Below are 19082 nucleotides of genomic sequence, written 5' to 3'. Positions count from 1 at the left end.
GGCTATTCCATAGTTTAGGCATCACTTATTTTGGAGATCAGGGTCAAGTCTAAGGCCAAGTCATGTGCCTATTAGCAGCTTCCCTTAACCAGTGAGGATCACAGGAGAAGCATGTGTGGGTCCTGTCAGAGAGACTGTCACAAAGCCATTGTTGTTCAGTCATGTCCGACTCTTTGTGACCCCATGGACCATAGCACACCAGGCCTTCCTGTCCTGCGCTCTCTCCCGGAGCGTGCTCAAGTTCATATTCATTGCATCCGTGATGCTATCTAGCCATCTCATCCTCTGCTGTCCCCTTCTCCTTTTGCCTTCAGTCTTTCCCAGCATCAGGGTCTTTTCCAGGGACTTTTCTCTTCGCATTAGGTGGCCAAAATATTTGAGCTTCAGCTTCAGTATCTGTCCTTCCAATGAGCACTCAGGGTTGATTTCCTTTAGGATGGACTGATTTGACCTCCTTGGAGTCCAGGGGACTCATAAGAGTCTTCTCCAGCACCACAGTTCGAAAGCATCAATTCTTCGGCGCTCAGCCTTCCTTATAGTCCAGCTCTCACAGCCATACATTACTACTGGGAAAACCATAGCTTTGATTAGACGGACCTTTGTTGGCAAGGTGATGTCTCTGCTTCTTACTATGCTGTCTAGGTTTGCCATAGCTTTCCTCCCAAGGAGCAAGCGTCTTTTAATTTCATGGCTACAGTCACCGTCTGCGGTGATCTTGGAGCCCAAGAAAGTAAAATCTGTCACTGCTTCCATTTCTTCCCCTTCTATATGCCAGGAAGTGATGGGGCCAGATGCCATGATCTTCGTTTTTTTAATGTTGAGTTTCAAACCAGCTTTTGCACTCTCCACTTTCACCCTCAACAAGAGGCTCTTTAGATCCTCTTCGCTTTCTGCCATTAGGGTGGTATCGTCTGCATATCGGAGGTTGTTGATAATTCTCCCGGCAATCTTAATTCCGACCTGTGATTCATCCAATCCAGCGTTTCTCATGATGTACTCTGCATATAAGTTAAATTAGCAGGGTGACAATATGCAGTCTTGTCGTACTCCTTTCCCAATTTTAAACCACTCGGTTGTTCCATGTCCGGTTCTTACTGTTGCTTCTTGACCCTCGTACAGGTTTCTCAGGAGACAGGTAAGGTGGTCTGGTACTCCCATCAGTTTAAGAATTTGCCAGAGTTTGTTGTGATCCACACAATCAAAGGCTTTAGTGTAGTCAATGAAGCAGAAATAGATGTTTTTCTGGAATTCTCTTGCTTTCTCCATGATGCAGCGAACGTTGGCCATTTGATCTCTAGTTCCTCTGCCTCTTCGAAACCCAGTTTGTACTTCCGGTAGTTCTCGGTTCGCATACTGCTGAAGCCTAGCTTGTATGATTTTGAGCATCACCTTGCTGACATGTGAAATGAGCGCAATTGTGCGGTAGTTTGAACACTCTTTGGCGTTGCCCTTCTTTGGAATTGGAATGTAAACTGACCTTTTCCAGTCTTGTGGCCACTGCTGAGTGTTCCAGATTTGTTGGCATATTGAGTGCAGCACTTTAACAGCATCATCTTTTAGGATCTTAAATAGCTCAGCTGGAATGCTGTCATCTCCGCTAGCTTTGTTGTTACTAATGCTTCCTAAGGCCCACTTGACTTCACTCTCTAGGATGTCTGGCTCAAGTTCAGTGACCGCACTCTCATGGCTATCAGGGACATTCAGATCTTTCCTGTATAGTTCTTCTGTGTACTCTTGCCACCTCTTCTTAATCTCATCTGCTTCTGTTAGGTCCCTGCCTTCTTTGTCCTTTATCATGCCCGTCTTTGCACAAAACGTTCCCTTGAGATCTCCGATTTTCTTGAAGATATCTCTAGTCTTTCCCATTCTGTTGTTTTCCTCGATTTCTTTACATTGTTCATTTAAGAAAGCCTTCTTGTCTCTCCTTGCTATTCTCTGGAACTCTGCATTCAGTTGGGTATATCTTCCCCTTTCTCCCTTGCTTTTCGCTTCCCTTCTTTCCTCAGCTACTTGTAAAGCCTCATCAGACAGCCACTTGGCTTTCTTGCATTTCTTTTTCTTTGGGATGGATTGAGTTGCTACCTCCTGAACAATGTTACGGACCTCCGTCCATAGTTCCTCAGGCACTCTGTCTATCAGGTCTAATCCCTTAAATCTCAAAGCCATACAGGGCAGGTTTTAACCTTACAAGGAGCCCAATCTCCTTCCTAGCCCTACCCTGATGAAGACCTAGTTCACAATTGTTGTTCTCAACTAGAGCAGTCTGCAGAGAGCTCTACCTGAGAACAGCTCTATCCTTCCCGGTATACCATGTAAAGTGAGGGATATTTTCCCCTGAGTCCTCTACTTGTTGCTTGCTTCCTGCTAAGAAGCTTTGGCTTGGTAAGAGAAAATTTCACCCTGTTGCCCACTTTTCTAGACATCCACTAAGGGTCTCACCACAGTAATGCAGCCATCATGAGGTCTTTCCCAAGTTGGTGCCCTGCAGTTGTTTTGAACTATGACTACCATCAGCCCCAGCCCGCATGGCCAGTGATCTTGGATGATGAGAGTTGTAGTCCAAAATATCTACAGGGCACCAGATTGGGTTAGAGTCAGCCATGTCTTGGAGTAACCCTGTCTCCTTTGCTCACTTTAACATGGCTGCCCTCTTTCATTCAAACAGTAGCCCCTGGATAATTGGTTGAAGCAAGACTGGTGAGGGGTTTTTTGTTTTGTTTTTGTTTTTAAAACAACGTTCTTGAATTAAAATGGGTGGTGATGTGTTTTCCTGTTGAGCTTATTCTGGTTGAAGTTCCTGTGTTGTTTTCAGGGGCATGTGTAATGATGAATGGACAAAGAGTCAGAGGAGGAAGCGTTCCCCTCAGACGTACTTTTGTGTATATCTGAAAAATACTGAGTGGTGTATGTTGTTCTAGAAAAATATGAATGACACCTGCCCCCTCCTCCCCAGTGCTCCCTTAGAACAGTAGGAAATCAGAATGTCCTAATGACCTGGATATGCCTTGCAATAAAAAGCACTTGGAAGCAGTAAGTTACAGGCATAGTAATACCCATCTAAATATACACCTGATTGCCTAGGATGTTTGTGGCTAACATTAGTATGTCTACACGTAAGGAGTTCTCAGTCGCTTGAGGCTTTAAAAAAATTATGACTGTCCTTTTGAAGACTCTTGGAGATGGTGACTGTACATTTGTACTTTCAAAACATCTTTTAAATTAGAAGTCAGACACTTATTAGGGCTACAGTGAATCCCTGTGCTAGTCTTTAATGAATTGTATTAATTTACCCCAGCAAAGTTAAGCATCCTCCATTCTGAAGAGCTGTACAGTTCCCAAACAGGAATGGATTTAGTCTCCTAAATCCTGCTTTGAGGTAGGGAGGTGATGCTTGCACCAATATTTCAGGGAAACAGAGGCACTGGATTGAAGCAAAGTGTCCTAGCCTAAGGCCAAACAGTGACTCAGTGGCAGAGTCAGAAATGGAATGTAAGATTTCCTGGTTTCCTGAGTAGTATATAAGGATGAGTTGTATCAGGGGGAACTCAGGTTTCTAATTCGGAATCCACAGTCAGTGGAAATGTCTTTAGTATTGCTGGTCCCTTTTCTGTTGTGTTTTATGCTTTTGTGGGTAGGTGATACACTGCTTTGTAATATCTGTTTTGGTATCCTCAGTACAAACAAAACAGGCTCACATCTTTATAATCCATTTAAACAGAAATTCTGGCTTTCCTTAATTTTCCTACAGCTAGTGCTACAGAATATCTGATGTCTGATAATAAGGTTGTTTGGTTGTCTTGTGTATCAAGACCCCAATCAATGTAAACATATTTCACTCAACATATACATACAGCAACAGGCTATTCAAACTGAAACAATGTCTGCATTGAAATGTATTCCGAAAATGCTTTTCTTGGCTTTATAGTAATGAAAAACAACACTGAATTTCTTTACAGTGGGGGGTGGGATTGTAGTTGGACTTGACGGTTCTTTAGGAGAAAAATATTCCAAAAGGAGCAATAACATATTAGCTTCATTAGCCAATTGAAGATGGGTTATGGTGAACTTGGAAGCTTGCTCAATACTTCATGACATTTCAGTTGGTTCTAATAAAGGTATTATGCTATTGCTTCTTTTGGATTATTTTTATGTTGTCAGGGTTGATGTTTTTCAGACTGTCACACTGTCTGGGCTATAGCCAGTCAGTGACTTTCCAAAATGTGCCCATTCCATTTGTGCTGTCTGTGCTTTTTCGTGAGGGAGATTGTGAGGGACTACCTGATACCAAGCCTTCCCACCTCCTTTTTTTTCATTTGAGTGGTCCCTAAAGTCTATAGGTCTCAGAATGTAATGCTATCTACAGCTTTCTGAGGGCCCATTTCACATTGAATCACTGCATCCTTCTGAGGTCACGTACTGTATTAAGGTGTGTTGCAATATGTCTTATGTTCCATTTGATGGCTTTCTATAGATGATGCCAGGAGATCTGGATATGAATTGCCTAGTTTAGGTGTTGTGGACATGGCTCTCACAGTAAAAACTATAGTATAATATAGTTTAATAAAACTTACTGGTATAATATGCCTTAATTAATCTCCAGATTTTTGTTTGAGAAAATCAAGGGTCTTAGGCTGCTCAGAGTTATTGGATAATAGTACCCACCGCCGCAAAAGCATGTATTTTTGCTTGTCTGATGAGGACTCCTCCCACACTGCCTCCCACATGCCTGTTACTTCTGTTTTACATCCGACTTTGAAAACAACTGAGCAGCTCCCCGTTTCTGGGTAGTTGTCATGACGTGTGAACCTGGCAGTCTGAGTTGTTTGGGGTTAAACACCCCAGAGTTTTAACCCAACAATAACCCATGGAGCTGCCTTTCTGTCCTGGCAATGAAGGGGTGAAACAACACATTAAATGCCATTATGTACAAACTGGGTGTGTTGCTGTGGTGGCATGCTAATTTGAAGCAGTACCCACATAGTATCAGCGCAAGGATAAGTGTAGGGGATGGTGCATTTGTACAATACAGTGGCATAGTGTGATGCTTCCTGTTTGCCCTCCATTTCTCTTGGGAATGTCAAACATGACCCTCAGTACTATTTTCTTCATGTTTCTGATTGTAGTGTATACAGTCTAATGGGTTTTGCCATATATGAAATATTTTTGTGTCTTGCCTTTAAAAAGTGTTTGAACTCAGTCTGTTGACTCTATCCTCCCATCACTTGTCATTCTATCTTGGTTCCTTTTCTGAGCGCTCTACACATAGCACACCTGCATATTTTTTCATGTTGTCTTGTTGCTTTGGCTTTGACCAAAGTCAGGGAACTAGCCCATTTCTTTCAAATTCTGAGCTTTAATCACCAGTGTAGCCTGTTTTCTTGTTGAATAATATGAGAAGAATGTTGTCAAAGTGATTCATTCTTCCTTTATTATTATTTTTCTCCTGGAACTTCCTTGTAAGTACCCAGGAATTCAGATGCTAGTATTTTGTAGTCCCATGAAACATCACCGCCTTAAGCTGTGCTTAAGCTTAAAGTGTCTAAGTAATTTGTACAAGGCCTAGTTTAACTACAAGCTCTAACCTGGGAGTAAGCCCCATTGAACACAATGACCAGGTTCACACGATTGGCAGGCCGTTAAGCTATGGTGGCTTGTTAATTATGCTGCACACGCCAGTTACATGCCGGGGGGATTTTTGTAATTACCCTTGGCAGTGCAGCTTGTCGTGTTGTGCGAATCTGGCCAAAGTCGCTTTTTGCTGTGGGTAGGAAGCCACCCAGAATCCATGGGCTGTTGTAGGGTTCTGAGTGGCTTGTTATCCATGGCAACAAGTCCCTCTGGCCAGGTTTGCGCAACACGACAAGCCGATCTGCCAAGGATAATTTTGCAGGTCCCCTAGTATGTGACTGGCCTGTGCAACATAATTAACAAACCGCCATGGCTTGTTAAATGCCTGCCAGTTGTGCAAACCAGGCCAGTGGGGGCTTCCAATCCTAGCCTTGATTGTTTGGAAGCAAGTTAAAATACTGACTTCTTACACAAAGGGAAGCAAGTTGGACTTGAAGTGGGCAGGGGGCCTTTTAGAGGTAAAAGAGCTCCAACTACTTTGCTCAGTGTCCCCTTTAGATTTTCACTTTGAACAACAAGCAAGTGTGTCATTTGTGTACATCTGGAGCTCTGTGAGATGGACTTTGGCATCAAAGGTCATTTTCACATGTAAGACTAAATTGGCTCCTGATGTGAATGCAAAACCTGCATTAGTTGTAGTGTACAATTTCTGTTCTGAATTTGCTTCTACGTTAACAAAATTCTTACATAATGCAAGAAAGGCTCAATTGTATAGAAATGCCATATTGTGATTGGACACTGTCTACTAAGTCATGTTGAAAGGAGGCAATAGTTGATGCCCCATCCCTCTTCCTCTCTCCCTCCTTATTTCTTGTCCTTCCTTCAAAGAGCCCACTGCAGCATATTTGGTTCTTCCCCCACTCCATTTTGTCCTCAATACAACCCTGTGAGGTTAGGCTAAGAGAAAGGTGAGACTAAGACCTGGTTTGCACTTTCACTGCAGCTTAAACAAGCCACAGTGCATGCTGGCTGTGATTTGAATAATCACTGCCCAGGTCATGTTGTCCAAACCCAGGCATGGCTTTCTGGAAGGTTAAACAACCCTCAAATAACCCATGGCTGTTGTTGGGTTATTTGAGCATTGCTTAACCCTCCAACAGCCATGCTGCCCTCGTTTGGATGACATGACAAGCCATGCCTGGGTGATGATTATTCATATTATGCCCGGCATATGCCGTGGGTTGTTTAAGCCATGGTGATGGTGTGAACCAGCTCCTAAGAGTATCACTGAGTGGGGATTTGAACCTGGATCGCTCCAGCCCTAGTCCATCTCTCTAACCTATATGCTCTGGCTCATACTGCACAGGTAGTATAGCTAAGTACTCTGTTGTGCCTAGATCCAGATACAGTTGAGGGCATTCCTCTGCCACCCTTCTAGCTACCAACTGTCATTTCTGAGGCCATCAGAGGGAGGGGAAGCAGTAGCCAGGCACTCCTCCATCATGGCTGGATTCAGACCTTCTGAGAACCCCACTTCCCTGAGCAACATTTTGTCTTTATTTGGTATTTGTGTTGGATATTGTTAGTTATTTTGGAAGCCAGTTTTCCTCTGGATAGTGGAATGCAAATAATAAAACCTCTGGGGGTTGGCCAGACCTGCTTGTAGTGGAGTTTGGTTAGCTGGGTTGACTTCCACGGTGGCTGCCTTAAACAACCTTTCTCAATAAGATCTCAAATGAGATCTCAATAAGGGCAACACTTTCCTGTGTTGCCTTGTGTCTGTGGCTTGCAGTTCTTGAGTTATATTAGGTGCATTTAAACTAATCTCACAATGAGGCTGGTATTATAGCTGAATATAACAAAAATACTAGTTCTTTCTTGCATTAATTGTCGCATAATGTTACGCCATTGTTTAAGAGGTGAAAGGAGAGAGGATGTAGCCTTGCTCTCTCTAGCCTTCCACTCATTGAAGGTTGGGTGAAGAAGGGAATGGTTACCAAGAACTGAACTGCTTTTTCCTGTCACAGGAAAGAAATGGCAAGCAGTAGCTGTGTTTGTGGTGTTATTGTTTTGATGATTCTATTAAAGCACAGGAGCGTCCTTTTTCTTAAATCAACTTGAGACAGAGGGATATTTTGAAGGGAGTTAGATCTAGATTGCAACTGATAGTAAGAAAGGGTCCCCACATTTCAATCCCCACATTTGAGTTTTACATTGTCCAAGACTGCTGCGGTTTGAGTGGAAAGCCAAGCTTTGACAACAGAGATAATGGATGTATATTGATGTAATTAGAAGGACCAGCAAGTTGATGTCTGGCTCAGGGGCAGTGTCTACTTTCTGTTTTAAATCCAGCTTCTATAACTGGTAGGATTAGGAAGTTGCTCTGATTTGTCAGAAGGTACACTGTGGTTTTCCTAATTCTCTGGGTTCTTGAATTCTACAAGCATGTAGTAGTCTTTCCTCTGATTTTTCTCATTGCTACATGTCTTTGGCATGTAGTGTTAGTGCTAGATGCTGTTTTCAAGCTGAATTGTGAGGTAGTTCTATTTATGGCAAGGTGTGAAGATAGGGATGTTCATGATTGATTTTTGACATGAGAAACCTGGAAGGTGGTACCTCAAATTGTTTTGCCCCTATTTCTATCCAAATGGATCTAAAGCATTTCATGGAAATAGTTTTGTTTGTGTTTTGGAGCTACATAACCTAATTATATATGCTTGGATGCATGAAGTTGCCTTATATGAACTCAGTACAAAGGTACTGAAAACTGTTGACACACTAATTCAGCATTCCCCAACCTGGTGCCTTCCAGATATGTTGGAGTACAGCTCCCAGCTTCCTTCAGTCAGCATGGGGGGCACTAGATTGGAGAAGGCTCCACTAATTAATTTTAGCAATCCAAAGAACTGGGTGTGATATGTTGACGGCTACTCATCTATTTCAACAGAGTTCAACTCTCAGCTACTGAGGTTGTCGGGGTAACTTCAGCTTTGCTGTCACTACTTAGTAGTTCCATTTCACACTGACATATGTATTTCAATGACATATATGTATTTTCTCACATATCTGCAAATTACAACTTTGAAACTGTCAAGCTTGCCTAACATTGTATTTACAATTGGCATACACACATTTTTATTAATTTATGTAATGGAAAATTTTCCACAGAAAAATCACTGAAAATTTTTCCACCCCACATCACTGTTCAGGACCTTTTAAATGAGTTAGTCTGGTAATTCATACAACAACCCTGTGAGGTAGGTTATTATCTTTATTACAGATGGAAAGCTGAGGCTTAAGAGATGGTGTGGCTTGCCTAGGGTTACCCAAGGAATTAATGTTTGGGGCTGAGCTGAAATTTGAAATGGGAACATTTACCTTTAAGCTCAAGCTCTTCACTGCTACTTGGCTCCAGCTTCAGGACACACTTCCTGAAGCTTCACCTTGTCCAAAGAGCAGCATTCTAGCTTAAGCCTCTCTAACCCACCACATTTTTCCATGGAGGTCTCCCTTCTAATTGCAAGGCTGGCCCTGGCCGTATCTCTCCAAGAGATAACAGGCTTCGCCACCCTATTCTCTTGCTGTTAAAAAATCTGCCCACCCCCATAAAATAAGGTTTACAAGGACGATAAATCTTTAGAGAGACTCTGCCAGATGACAAATTAACTAGCTGATCTTTGCATACAACATTTTAAAGATATGAATCCCTATGTAACTGCTAAGTATTATTCATTTCAAAAGAGAAGAGAGAGGGATAGGTAAGGGAGAGTTGCTTGTGCTTGCAAGCCTGCACTTTTATTTCTCTCTGCTCCCATCTACAAAACAATAGAACTAATTGATAGGAATCTTCCTAGGTTCTCTCTCTTGCTACTTGCAAATATGGGTAGAAAAAGCATGCTGCTATTAGAAGATAGTGTGTTCAGAACTGTAATAGATGCAGCTTTCTGAGTCATGAGAGGAGAGAATTTGCTGTTTTCATTGGGTATATAGGGTAGTAGTGTCTAAAGGAAACATTTGTTTTTGGCAACTGCAAGTAGTTATTCCTGGCTTGAGGCAAGCTAATTCTACTTTTATGGGTGGGTCATTTCATTGCAATTGTGTGTGACTGGACTTAATTTTTTTACTGCTGTCTTCTGCGTAGAATTTTCAACCAAGTTAGGAGTAAAGAATGAACTTCTCAGCCTATATGGCAATAGCAATACACAAGAACACAAGGCAACATTAGCTTCTTTGAGATCAGGGTCAGCAAAGTTGGGCATCTACTGAAGGCCCACACCCCAACTGGGGCTCACTGGCAAGAGCCCCCTGGAGCTGCTCCTCCTCTTCACCATTACAACCTGCTTGTTCACCACCTTCTCTCTCTGGTGGTGAGAAGGAGGAGATACTGCTGCCCACTTTCTCTCTGTCTGTCAAGCAAGTAAGTGGTAGGAGTGATGAGAAAGAAGATGAGGAGCAAAAGCAGCTGGTGACAGTGGCGGTGAGAAGGTAAACTCACTGAGGGAGTGGAGAACCATTGTTGCCCAAGGGCTCCCAAAGACCTAGACCCAAAGACCTAGTAAAGGTGATGTCTCTAAAAGACACAGACATCTACGATGGTCTTTTCAGAATGGATGTATATATGTATGCAAGTCTGATATCAAGCCTCCAGCAGCTGGGAGTTGCTGTATTCTTTCTCTACCGTTCAGAGTTTTTGTGGAGGAGAGAAGTTTCTCAAAATCCAACAATGTGGTTGTGATGAGGAAACACCACACCTGCTGTATAGTGTTCTCCTTCTGAACTCTTAAAGGGACAGAAGGCATGCCTCAGATGGAATGTGGCACCTTGCCATAGTGCCTGTTCTAAGGACCAAATGCCCTGCGGGCCAAGGAGCCAGCTGCTGTTTCTGCTGACACTTTTTCTCTCTCTGTATCTCACCCACACCCTGTTAACTTAAGAACTTGGTGCCTTGTGAGCATGCTTGCAAGTGGCCAGTTGTTTGGTCATCTAGAAGTTTCTTCTGCCTCCCTCCCCCTCCAATTTCTTTAGACTTGGGGCTATCTGGAGTCAAGGATCCATATAAAATGGCTGTATCTACTAGGAACCTTCTGGATAAGGGACGGTTATAATTAAATTTTAAAAAGAATTTGAATAAGCTACCTAAAATAGTACTTGGGATGAGAGGTAGACCTGTTTCTTACTCACTTGAATTTCTAGTGGTTCTTTCTTTTTGGACTCAGTGAGTAGATCAGCCTTGTATATAAGCCCACAAACGTTACTAGCCTGCAATAAATTTTATTACACTGCCGAGGGCTGGCAGAGAAGGGACAGAGAACTTTGTTCTTGCTGTATTTCTATGCTGGGCACAGAAGTGGCAGAGTACTCCACCCCTTCTCAGTCAGCTTGTATGCAGTTCCATGTACTCACTTGCATGCAGTATCTTAGAATCATAGAATCATAGAATAGTAGGGTTGGAAGGGGCCTACAAGGCCATCGAGTCCAACCCCCTGCTCAATGCAGGAATCCAAGTCAGAGCATCCCTGACAAATGGCTGTCCAGCCTCATCTTGAAGGCCTCCAGTGTGGGAGAGCCCACCACCTCCCCAGGTAATTGGTTCCATTGTCGTATTGCTCTGACACTCAGGAAGTTTTTCCTGATGTTCAGCCGGAATCTGGCTTCCTGTAACTTGAGCCCATTATTCCGTGTCCTGCAGTCTGGGATGATCAAGAAGAGATCCTGGCCTTCTTCTCTGTTACAACCTTTCAAGTACTTGAAGAGTGCTATCATGTCTCTCCTCAGTCTTCTCAAGGCTAAACATGCCCAGTTCTTTCAGTCTCTCTTCATAGGGCTTTGTTTCCAGTCCCCTGATCATCTTTGTTGCCCTCCTCTGAACCCTCTCCAGTTTGTCTGCATCCTTCTTAAAGTGTGGTGCCCAGAACTGGACACAGTACTCCAGATGAGGCCTAACCTGTGCTGAGTAGAGGGGACCTAGTACTTCCCGGGATTTGGAAGCGATGCTAGACATCAAGATGCTAGATCTTGATGTCTAGGGCTGCCAGACTAGTGCTTAAACACGAGGTTAGTTCTGACTTAACACCATGTATGGACCCTTTGTGACTTCAACATCTCATATTTGTCATTGATTCACATTGATCGTTAAACGTTTCACCCATATTTTAGACACTGTACAAAATGTGCAGAGACTGAATCAGGATTACCATTTAAAGTTTTGATCTCTTTTTTAAAAGAGATCCAAGGAAGCTAATTTCCTATTTGGAAGATCTCGAGCAGCAGCCCTCTGCTCGGTTTATGGCTCTTAGTGTACACAGAGATTGAGACAAGTAACACAGTTAAGGAGTTAATTTTTATTGAGCCATTGCATGATGATGATGATGATGATGAAAACCCAGTTTAGTATTGAGCCAGTGTATGATGATGAAAACCCAGTTTAGTTGGCCCAAGATAATTGAACATTTGTAAGGGGAGGGGGAGAATCCCTTCTTAGATATAGAAGTATGGAAAGAGGTAATGATGAAAGGCAAACCTGCTAGCCAAAATCTTGCAAAATTTAACTGAAATATCCTCTACTACTTTCCAATTAAGACCAGACTTTAATCCATAGCTTATACGTTGATACAGTAGGGTTAATGCTGAAATCTGCCTCAAATGATACCAAAGTCAGTCTAAATGACCATCTCAAAGCCATGGGTCTTAACTAAGACCCCTCATAGGACAGTCTAGAGCAGGGGTGCACAACCTACAGGCCGCATGTGGACCCCGGAGTTCTGTTGTGTGACCCCCGGCCACTGCCAAATTCCCACCCACCCAGAAGGGGCTCACATTTCTGTTTCCACACCACTAATTGCTAACTGGAAATGGCGCTGCCAGTCAGGGTCACTGGAGGGGAGAAGGATAAAGCCTCCCTTTCCCCACTGTGTTGCTAGTGGCAATGCAGAAGTAGCATGTCCGGTTAGGTTGAAGGGAAGGGGGAGGAGACTTTAGCCTTCTACACCTCCCAGTGCCCAGTGTTGCTGCTTCCCCACCGCTGGTGAGGACTGCGTAACCCTGAAGCAGCCTGACTTTGAAGCAACCTCCACCCTTCCTCAGCCTTGTTGCTGTAGGACTTCTGGGATGGAGAGAAGGTTAAAGTGTCCCCCCCCCCTGGTGTGCATTTGTGTCGGCCCCAGGTCTCCCACTGATACCGGATGTGGCCCTTGGGGCCAAAAAGGTTGTGCAGTCCACGTCTAGAGAATGAGTGCTTCCATTACATCATTTTTCTTTTTTTCTCATTTTCTTCCTCCTGTGTCCGATTGTGCCGTTCTGTTTGCCTTTCACAACAATCCACTGTTAGGAGACTATAGCTGTGCTCTGTGTGCTGCTGTCACGGCAGAGTGTTGCTATGGGAGCAAATAAAAGCCTTGGGCCAAACAGCCCATGCAAGGAGCTTTGAGTTGTATGAGTTTAAGTGGCTGGCCATAAAAGAGGAGAAAAGCATAGAGGAATCTGAGGTCCCGAGTGCTGCTTTACCTTCCATCTTTTCCCTTGCTTGGCAGAAAGATTCTTGAGGTGATGAAAGAAGAAAAGCAAAGGAACTGAATAGATATAGACTAGAAGTAAGCAACCTTTTTGGGCCATGGGCACATTTGGCAATTTGGGAAACTGTCCTGGGCACCACCACAAAATGGCTGCCATAGGAGGCATGGCAAAGGGCAAGTGACCTGCCCAAAAGACTGAGTACAAGGCAGAGGTGGAGTCTTGAGCCCCAACCACTAAACAATTCCTTTGACCCCACAGTTTTCTGCACCAGCAGAAACCTGGTTCACAGTGATCCCAGCAGTCAGTAAGAAAATGTGTTAATTGAAAGAAAAAGTGAGAGGGGTAGGACATCTTGGTGGGCACCAAGAAAGGTGTCCAGGAGTCCATTGGTGCCCATGGGCACCACATTGCCTATCCCTGATATAGACTGTTATGGTTTTTACTGGTCCTAGCCAAATTTGGCTCTTCCCCAGCATTAGTGGGTTGACTTGTAGAGATGAAGTGGGCCATATTTACTCTGATCTTGTACCATTCTGAACAACCTTGGGCTTTAGGGAACATCCTTTTCTGCTTGCTTTGTGTCATTTTGCTAGGGATGAGCTCTCTTCTGTTGCAGTGAGTTTTCATGCCTGTGGGCCTTTAGTTGGAAGCTAGGAGCCTTTGCCCTTCATGCTGTCACCCATCCACCTGTGGCCTGTTTATCTTGGCTGTCATGGAAGGAAGCAGAGTCTTTCAGATATAAGCTTTCTGAACAGGATCTGCAAGTGAATGGAGAACTAATAGAATATGAGGGACTCTGACTGGTTTCATTTGCCTGAAAGGCAACTTGCTGCCTGTGGGAAGGAGCCAAGGCTACTGTGTGTGACCTCAGTCTCAGGTGAAGATATGTGAAAATTCAGAATAGAAGGGGAGATGTCAGTGTTACCCTCCCTAGCTGGAAACTCATAACCTATTTACATTTGCTACCACAATATTAATTCCCAGGGAACTGACTGTTTCCCCTTCCTTCTCACAAGAGGATGTGGTCATTGACTTGTTTGGGTTCACTGCTGCTCACACCTAGTACCAGTCACAAATTGTTGGTGTTACTGACTATCCCTGTACTAGGTATCTTTGCTGTGCTATCACTTTAGTGCTTCTACATCCTGTGAATTCAGCTTGTATGTTGCTACTTGTTGGAAAGTAAACTTACTTTGGCAAGAAGAACTTGTCACACCCATTGACCTTACTGGCTATAATTGCCCTCATGCTTGAGGAGGTCTATGCGATCTTATTTTTCTCTATATCTGGGATGTTCAAATCTTGCAAGATCTTCTGAGATTTTTTGGAACCAATCTGAAGTAGTTTTAGAACACAACAATATGGCCCTCATCCCGGAAGGAAGCCTGGTGTGGCTGTATCAGCCAGAGTGTGGGGAGAACTGGGTTCAAATCCAAGCTTAGCTCTGAAGCTCACTGGGTGACCTTGGGCCCCTCGTTCACGCTCAGCCTAATCTATCTCACAAGATTGTTGTATCTAATGGATTTTGGGGGGGAACCATGTATGCCACCTTGAGCACCTTGGAGGAAGGACGTGATAAAAACGTAATAAATGAAAGAATACCAAAAGCTTTTACCAAAAGCATTTCATACTGCAGTTGCACTTGGCTCGCTTGGGAAACTTGGCTGGACTTTGTTGCCCTACTGCCTTTATCTTTGTTATGCACTGATTCACAATTAAATAATAGTCCTCTCTGCCATGTTCTGACCATAGTACCTAGGATTTCTTTGTGTCTTTTTGGGTCTGTATGTGGGAGAAATTACTAGCATGTTCACAAATTCAGTGGCACACATTTCCTTTGTTTTCTTGAGCTATGGTGTGCTTGTGGTGGATGGTAGATGGCAGGGGAGAAGTCTTCCATTCCTCCTCCCATTGTGCATGCACATAGTATTTTCTAATGAAAGTGTTGCCTTCCTCCATCTAATGTTCACACTACCTCTCTGCCAGCTTGAGGCCATATCAGAGACACCAACTCTCTCAAATCTAGGACAGTGGGTAGCAAATTAGGACACAGTGAATGATTTGAGCTGGAAAATGACAAATAATATTGAAACACTGGAATCAGAAACCAGGGCTTCTTCGTGGCTTTAACTAGTGCTTACAATGCATTGTAAAACCACCAGAGTACCTTTATATGTAAATTGCCACAAATGGACATTAGCTTAGTTGTGAACTGGTATGGTGAAGTAGATAGCTCTGGCAGATGCGGGTTCAAATTCCTGGTCATTTATCAGCCTCACTTCTGTCTCTGTAAAATGAGGATATTCATCACCTACTTCATAGGTTTAGAGTGCAATCCTATCGATAGCGCCCTTGATGATCGGAAACCCCTGAACTTGGGGGCTTCCTATCATTCCGTGTACTGCGGGAAGAGTGGCATTGGCAGTCTTTGCTTCCTTGTCCTCCCACCCTGCATCTTTCACTAGATAGCGCTTTAGGAGGGGAAGGAAGGAGGCTGGAGAGGCTCCAGGGTAGCTTGTAACCTGGCCTCTCTGGTCTCCTGCCCTCCCTGCCCACTGAAACTCCCCCTTCCCCCCCTCTCCAAAGTTGCTTTGCTGACCTTGAAGGGTAGGCAGCATGGCTTTTTCCACGTTGGCTGTGAGGGGGCAATGGAGGGAGATCGGATCTCTGACTACCCCATCCAAGGTCAGAGCACTGTCTCCAACCTTAGAGGGGGCAATCCCCAGAATCCTATGGCCCCTCAGACAATGTCTAGGGGCCATAGGATTGCTCCCTTATTGAGGTAAGCAATTGTGCCTTTAAGGATATAGATATAATTCATAATAGACCCTTCAGTGTGGTGACCCCCTTCCTAGGAAATTATCTGCCTTTGGAGGCGCCAGTGTTGTGTTGCTTTTGGTGCCTCCGGAAAGCATTGTTATTTTAGGAAGCTTTCCTTGGGTAACTGGCCGTGGTTTATCAACAGAGCTCTGTTTCTCTTCTTTTTTTTAAGAATTAAATTATTTTAATATGGTGTTTTTATTCTTTATCCTGTCTGCTGTTCACAGCTCCAAAATGTTTGGATGTGGAGTGGTATACAAATACTAAATAAATAAATAAATAAATAATAGTTGTGATGGCAATATGACTCTTAGCATCCTCATTGCTAATAGGCAAGGCAGATCTGCTATCCATTCTATAGTATTGAGATTTCCAGAGACTAGTTGATGACAAATGATGAGGAAGAACAGTGCATGATCTTATTAGATCATGCTTTCTTTATGCCTTAGAAAGCAGGGTCGTCTTATGTGTATATATGTATAGCCTATCCCATTTTCTGATACCTTAGGAGTATATAACATTCCTTTGGAAAAAATATTATATTTGCCGTTCATGTATTTTCTTTCTTCACTTAAATATTTTTTCTGTTACCTTTCTCAAGTAAAAAAAAATGTGCCTGAGGTAAAAGCCAATAAATATGATTTAAACTTGTGTAAATGTGTAGCTTCTCCAAGGGTGAGCAATAGATGAAAAAAGCAAATATGAATTTTTTAGAAGCCAAAGATATAGCAGCAGCAAATCCCAAATAGAAATCTCTTGGATTGTTTCTGAGAGATGATTGGGCTCACTGAGTGTATAAGGTGGGGAGAGTGTTTTGTGGTGGTCAGGCAAGCACTGAACACATTTTTCTATGTGCCATTGCTATCCTGAAGGAAAAACAAGATGTAGGTATAATAAACACCCCAATGTGATGCTTGGATGGTGTTCTTGGGAGGACATTTTAGTAACAGTAATTGGAATATAGAGTAATTATGGCAAAGGTTTGGTGTTCTAAGTCCTTGGGTGATTAACCTGCAGCCTTAGCCAGCAGTCCTGTTGAGGTTCAGGTCTCAACAGTAGGGGTAAGGGAATTTATCTGGGCCATCCTGAGTGTCCTCAGCCAAATTGTAAGAACATATCAACTCCTTGGTGCTCTGAGGGAGTTGAGGATGATGAAACAATTTGATTGACAGAGAACGGATGCTGTGAGCATGATCAAGTGCTGTAAGAGCCCATCTTTGGTCTTACTCTCTGGTGGTGATAGCAGCAAAGAAATCCCACTTCAGTGCCATCATAACATCCACACAATGTCAGCTAGCACAGCTATTTGGGGTGGTGAAAGGTCTTCTGCACATAAATCCAGTGGGTCTGGTGGAGCATTTAAAAGCTTACTGTGACCAATTTGCAATACATTTTCTGAGTAAAAGTGCTCGCATTCACACTGAATTAGATAGGGTCAATGCTGAAGGCACTCAGCTTGGTAAGTTATGATGGATACCTTTCAGCTTGTTCAACCAGAGGATGTGGACAATCAGCTTGGAGCTTTGAGACCCCTATCACCTGTTCTCTGGATTCTTGCCCATGATAGCTACTAAAAGCATCCAGAGCAGGTTTGAAGACCTGGGCCTTAGAGGTAATAAATGCCTCTTTGAGAGAGGGTATAGTCCTTACTGCCCTACGAAGCTGTAGTGTGAGTCTTTCTAAAGAAACAAACTTTGGGCCCTTAGAACTTGGACAGCTACTGTCTAGTCTGTAACCTGCTCTTTCTGGGTAATGAGTTGGAGAGGGTGGTGGCCTGTAAGCCACAGATGGTTTTGGAGGAAACTGATTATCAAGATCACTTTCCTCAAGCTGGTGCCCTCCAATTGTTTTGGACTTCAACTCCATCAGCCCCAGACAACATGCCCAGTAGTCAGGAATCCTGTGAATTGTAGCATCTGGAGAGCGCCTGGTTTGGGAAGGCTGACCTAGATCCATTCCAGTTTGCATTCTGCCCTGGATTTAGGATGGAAATAGCCTTGACCACTCTGATGGATAAGAACATAAGAACAGCCATGGTGGATCAGACCAAGGGTCCATCTAGTCCAGCATTCTGTTCACACAGTGGCCAACCAGCTGTCAACCAGAAACCCACGAGCAGGGCATGAGTGCAACAGCATCCTCCAGCCCATGTTCCACAGCAACTGGTGTACATAGGCTCACTGCCTCTGGTACTGAAGGTAGCACATAACCTCCAGGAATTTGTCCAACCTTTTAAAGTCATCCAAATTGGAGCCCATCACTACATCTTATGGTAGCAAATTCCATAGTTTAACTATCCACTGTGTGAAGTTCTTTCTTTTATCTGTCCTGAATCTCCCACCAATCAGCTTCATAGGATGACCCTGGCTTCTAGTATTTTGAGATAGGGAGAAAATTGTCTCCTTATCCACATTCTCCACCCCATGCTTAATTTTGTAGACCTCTGTCGTGACTTAAGCTGGAAACAGGATGGTGGAAGTGCCATCCCGCTTGGTTCTGCTTGACTTCTGAACCACTTTTGATACTATCAACCACGCTTTTCTGTCCCAACTGCCTAGCCTGGGCTTAAGAGACTCAGTACTACAGTGGGGCTAAGATGTTCGGTTTCAGAAGGTAGCATTGGGTGATTTCTGTTATGCCCCATGGCCTTTCGCTTGTGAGGTGCTGCAGGGTTTCCCAGTGCTTTTCAACATCTATATGAAACTGCTGGGAGTAGTCATCTGGAAGGTCGAGCTTCGATGTAATCAGTATGCTGATGACCAGCATCTCTGCCACTGCCTTCCATCAAAGGATTCCAGGGTGGCTGTGGAAGTCTTAAACAGATGCTTGGACTTGGTTCTGAGATGGATGAGGGAGAACAAGCTGAAACTTAATCCTGAAATGGTGGAGGTTCTGTTGGTTGGGAAGCCAGCTGGTTTAGACAGCAGTGTACAGCTGCTCCTTGATGGGGGTGGCACTCCCCTTGAAGGCCCAGTTGCACAGCTTAGAGACACTCCTGGATTTCTCGCTGTGACATGGCCAGTGGCAATGGCCAGGATTGCTTTTCACCCTATCTGGAGCAGTTGTACATGGGTTTGGTTACCCTTTCTCTGGTTACCTCCAAAATAGGTTACTGCAGTGCACTTTATGTGGAGCTGTCTATGACGATGGACCACCTTCACCTATACAATCCTGTCGGTATA

At 43.8% G+C, this 19082-nt stretch overlaps 1 protein-coding gene across 7 annotated transcripts in view; it reads left to right on the top strand.

The window, feature by feature from the left end:
• The window catches only part of CAPN15 (calpain 15), a 132113-nt gene that overhangs the window by 1811 nt on the left and 111220 nt on the right, over window positions 1-19082 (top strand). The gene's annotated exons all lie outside the window — the stretch shown is intronic.

This window comes from Heloderma suspectum, chromosome 12 (assembly GCF_057233095.1).
Source record: "Heloderma suspectum isolate Gila_16-S chromosome 12, 16-S_ref, whole genome shotgun sequence".
NCBI classification, from domain to species: Eukaryota; Metazoa; Chordata; class Lepidosauria; order Squamata; family Helodermatidae; genus Heloderma; species Heloderma suspectum.
The sequence above is the reverse complement of the archived record's forward strand: the minus strand, read 5'-3'. Positions and strand labels throughout refer to the sequence as shown.